This window comes from Zingiber officinale, chromosome 8B, assembly GCF_018446385.1.
Source record: "Zingiber officinale cultivar Zhangliang chromosome 8B, Zo_v1.1, whole genome shotgun sequence".
Classification (NCBI taxonomy): Eukaryota; Viridiplantae; Streptophyta; class Magnoliopsida; order Zingiberales; family Zingiberaceae; genus Zingiber; species Zingiber officinale.
The window spans coordinates 20,615,056-20,620,216 of NC_056001.1; the positions used below are offsets into that span (position 1 = coordinate 20,615,056).

A 5,161-nucleotide genomic window follows, 5' to 3' on the forward strand; every position below is an offset into this window, starting at 1 on the left:
CCGCAAGGGGGTTCATTCCGCGATTGCGCCCGAAAATCGCTAAACGGGACCGTCGGAAATTTTTACTCGTAACAATTGTAAAAATTGGTATTAAAATTGCAGAAAATTATAGAAAATACATAATTTAGAATTATGTATAATTTGTGATAGTCATGGCCCAAAAGGACCCAATTGGATTGGTATATTTTGTGTTGTAATTCATAATACGGCCTGCGTGCCGTCATGTCACTACAAGAAAAAAGCCTAACAACAACAGTTTTTCACCGTTGTCGTAGCCCATTTTGAACTGTTGTTAAAGGCCGTGTTGTTAAAAGGGGTGCCCAAAGACAACAGTTTTTAACCGTTGTCTTTGAAGGCAAAGACAACATTTTTACAACGGTGAAAAACTGTTGTCTTTTCCTTCAAAGACAACAGTTTTTCACCGTTGTCTTTGAGTGTCTACCTTTAACAACAGGATCTTCAACAACAGTTTTAAACTATCTACGAAAACGGTGAAAAATCGTTGTCTTTTTTAGATAAAAAATAAAAAAAATTAATACACAATTTTCCAATATTATAAATCATTCAAAATATTAAATTTCAAAATAAAATTTAATATACAATTTTCTAACATTCAAAAATAATATTTATAACATTCTGAAGAAATTTCATAAGCAACCAACAAAATGATAACACTATTAAAACAAAAGTAGAACAATATAACACGAGATTTTCTACTTAGATGTCGGTGAAGAAGAATTGGTTAAAGTCTCTCCATTTTTTTAGTTTGTCGGCATTCTTCCCAGTACTCTTGAGGGCACCTATTCGAATAAAGATATATATTACAAATTAGAAACTAAACTGTACGCGTGATTCTAATTGCACTGCATAAATGTTACATAACCATAAAAATCATTTGATCTAGTCAACTAACAGAAGTGCAAAAAGCGTTATCTATGTAACATAAATGGTAACCTCTTGAAACAATATGGTGGCTCTTAAATTTCTTATTAAGCAGAATTTTCATTTTATGTCACTGCATACAAAGCTTCTATTATAAACCATGCAAACATTATTTTTCCCAGTGATCAAGCAGCATTAATTCTAAAAGGTACAATCTAATGCAAACGTTCCCACACACTCCATATGATGCTAAGGAGTAAGTCATACATTAAATAATGCAAATGCAAACAAATTCATAGATCAAATAAACAAAAATAGGACAACTCTTCAACAAATTTCTATAATCAAGTGATATAAACAAACTGCAGAATTTCATGCGTGGGTAAATCTCGAGTCAAATGCCAATTGAAAGATCAATGTAAAACATGGCATAGACAGAGAAAGGAACATAGGAATACAGAGCAGTAGGTAAAAATATGTCTATTGAACTGAAGAAAAGCCATCATATCGTGTATGCTAACAATCACCAAATGGTTACTAATTATATAATTACCTGATGCTTTGTGGCAAGCAAGTGCAGTTCAAAAGCCAGCACCTACATCCAAAAACAAATGCTGAAAACATCAAAATTATTGAATCTATATTTTGCCAAATATAATCTTAGATGAGTGAACTACCATATAGTTTGGGTTTAAATATTTCCAAACACTAGCCGGACTTGACAATCAATTTCACATACAACAATTACAAAAGAGTTGAACTTACTTTTGTATCGCTCTCCAATGCAGCTTTTGCTGAGCTCATTCCACCTCCGTATCTGCAAGTTGATGCAAGAACTAAACAAGTATTCCAAATTATAAACTTTGGAATAAACAAGGGAAAAGGTTATACCCTGGGATTGCCCTTTCGAAAGCTATGTATGTCAAAGATATTGAAGCACCGCTTGCCATGTTTAACGGAGACATCCAAAACAAAGTGAAGATGAGATATAAAATCTATGGTGATAACTGGTTAGTTCAGGTCACTATGAACACTACTTCTAAATAGTTATGACCTATGCCGATATATTTCGATCATTTGTCCGACATGAGATTTCAATTTTCAAACATGTGTAAGGGGTATTCCTTTTCTATGCATGAAATTAGCTCATTAGTTCATGACAGAAATGGAACAACAGAGAAGACAGTAGTAGAAAGTATATCATGAGGAAAAAGCGATCTTGCTAGTTGATTCTGAATTTAACTATAATGAAAGAAAAAGGTAAAGTGCAAACCGTCGTGGTACAGCACAGAATTGCATTTGAGTGGTGCCAAAGCATCTTTAGAAGTGAATCACTGCCATCAGTGGAAGATTCAAGCAATTCTGATCCTGAATAAACCCTGTGCAAAGTAGCAAGGACATTTACATTATCAGATGCCACAAAGAAGATATTGTATAAATGATTAGAAATGACAAATAAATTTGAGTAACCATTTAATTACTAAAAGTTTTTTCTGAACAGATGTATATATATATATTGGAAAACATTTGAAGCTGCAAAGAACACGGAATAATACGACTAGAAATATAACCTACGTTTGAATAATAAAGTCTTTTCCCTCAATTAGTTAAGATCTTGAGGCACATAATGGTGACAGTGGACCAATTGGTCATTTGTGCGTGCCAAAGTGAAAAAAGACAAATCTTTGATGTAAATTAGTTGAAAATGTTACTATAGAAAATCGATTGGATAGATAGATATGCAATATCATTGGTTTCCCCTTTTCATATAAAAGAAGTTCATGCAAGACTCAACTTGTTAGAATATATACTTTGACAAGAACAAATATCTTCAGGATTTAAACTGGTGTATGTAGTGCAAACAATTCAAAGTTCATCTACTGTCTACCATATTATGACCGAAAACATATTTAAGAAAGTAATTGCTTATGGAATTAAAAACCTGTAGCTTTCAGAAATGCACCGAGCAAGTGTGTCGCCTTCCGTGCTTCCGTGTGGCATGCAAAGGTTATCATGAGACCCGAGATGTGACGGTGAAAGAATTAATGCTAGTTTTTTAACAGAAGCTTTGATGTTGTGAATGTATTGCCTAGCCATGGATACCACTTTCTCTATGTGGTGGTTCTATGAGCACTCAAAGCAATGAACCAAAACTAGGGCTCGCACCTGGTCGCGATGGCTGGCCACAAGAGAAAGCTACAACAAGGTGTCGATGACCGGAGAATCAGGGCTGCGACAATCGGCAAATCGGAGCTAGGGTACGGCCAATAAATCGAGAGAGAGAGAGAGATATGGTAAGCCAACCCTCGGATAATCGCAACACCAAGCTTCACCGGCGACTGCTGTGGCATAGCGTCGGGCGATGGCGTGAGGAGGCGCGGTCGGCGATCTAGGGCAGAGTCGCGAGCGGAGGGGGAGGCTCAGCCGAGACACGCTGGAGAAAGAGATTGTTGCCGGCGGTGGGCTCGCGGCGGCCGGCGATCGGGCGAGGAGAGAGCGCGAGAGAGGAAGGGGAACCGCGAGGGAGAGGGAGAAGAGGAACGCTTGTAGCTTGCCTTCCCTCAACGCTCCACCATCAGCTGCGTCGGCGACACCAAGAAGCGGAGAGGAGAAATCGCCGGTGGTGAGGCTCGGGACGCGTGACTAGGGGAAGAAGGGAAAATCGGGGGAAGAGAAGAGGAGTTCGACGTTTATAAGGCTAACCTTAATCTCAACTTAGGTTAGCTTTAATTAAAGCCTAAATCCATTCCTAATCTAACTCCCACTAATTTGGATATTCAAAATCGACCTCCAACTAGTCCCATCGGTTCATCCCCTCAAAACGAGCCATATGAATCCTGTTTAAATCCCGAAAAATTTCTAAAAATTTCTGAAAAATCCAATAAAATTTTTCGTCCAATAATATTTATTATTTATTTTACGATATCTTATATTCTCACCCACTAATACAGCTATGATGCTGAATTCAAACTCCCGAACAGAACAGAACATAGAGAGCAGAAGCAGCGCAGGGACCATGAAAACTGAGTACAAGAATCAAGTTGAATTGGATAAAGTAACAATTTCTCCAAGCGTATTATAGGTAAAACTCAGACCATGCAGTTCTTGTGGGATAACTGCATAAATTTAAAACATTTCTTTTCCTGTTTTCTACTTATTGGATGAATACCTAGAATAATAAATCTGGTAAACAAGAGTCACAAGAAGAATAGGAAGCCTTAAAAAAAATCTCTTTCGGCAACTAAATGAAGCAAACTAATCGATCAGCATCATAATTTGCAGAAGGAAAAAAAATAAATCAACCTTTTGCAAACACGTGAATTTGACACTTATCAACCAAAACACCAAGTCAGAAAAGCAATTCAAGAGCGCCAAGAAATTGTTCAAGCCCTTTCCAGGAGAAAGCACACATCAAACCCTCAACGAGACTATCAACTCACTCACCGTCGTTGGGATTGGTAGCGCCAAAAGCGAAGCTCGGATTCGGATCGCAAATCCAGATGCAAACCAAAACGACCCAAATCGCGACGGCCCCTTCCGCCTTCCCCCGCGCCATTCTCCCAGCCATCGGAGAGCGAAAGCTCGCCTCCCCGCCGCATTGGACTCTATATATAAATCCCGTCGCCTTCGACTAATGATTTAAGTTAGGTCCTTCCTCCCATAGCCCATCGCCTAATGGTTCCCAGCGAGAGCGACGAGGAGCGTCTTTCACGGAGGAGTCGTGAAGGAGTCGGAGATAGGTTTTTATTCGTTGAAGAGTTACAGAGAAGTGGGTTTTAGGTTTTTTTCATAAAGTTAAAAAAACTGTTGTGTTTTCAAGATTCAACAACATTCAATAGACAACAGTTTAATAAAACTGTTATGTTTTTAAGATTCAACAACATTCAATAGACAACAGTTTAATAAAACTGTTGTATATTATCATATAAGCAACACTAAAAGACAATAGTTTTTTAAAACCGTTGTCTTTAACATATATTAGACAACAGTTTTTTGAAAAACTGTTGTTATTTTAAAAATATTATGGTGAACAACAACAGTTTCCGATAAAACTATTGTTAAATGGAAAAAAGACAACAATTTCTTGAAAAACTGTTGTCTATTAGGTGTGGTTAAATCAAAAATTTCTTGTAGTGTGTGGTTGTGTGTGTTGTATTTTTGATACGCGACCTGCGCGTCGTGCCTTTCTCTATTTATTTTTGTTGTAAATTAGTTTAGACTCAAATGTAACTCGAGTTTCAAAATTGTAATGTATAAAATTGGAGCCGTGGAAGGTCCA

The 5,161-nt window shown here is 37.3% G+C and overlaps 1 long non-coding RNA gene across 1 annotated transcript; it reads right to left on the bottom strand.

The window, feature by feature from the left end:
* Nucleotides 1-778: 778 nt before the first annotated feature.
* Nucleotides 779-1,791, bottom strand: LOC122017560. Its single transcript, XR_006121393.1, has 4 exons — nt 1,774-1,791; nt 1,648-1,699; nt 1,436-1,477; nt 779-800 (listed from the first exon to the last, which is right to left on the bottom strand). It is a non-coding gene; the product is annotated as an uncharacterized LOC122017560 (long non-coding RNA).
* Between the last annotated feature and the right edge of the window lie 3,370 nt (nt 1,792-5,161).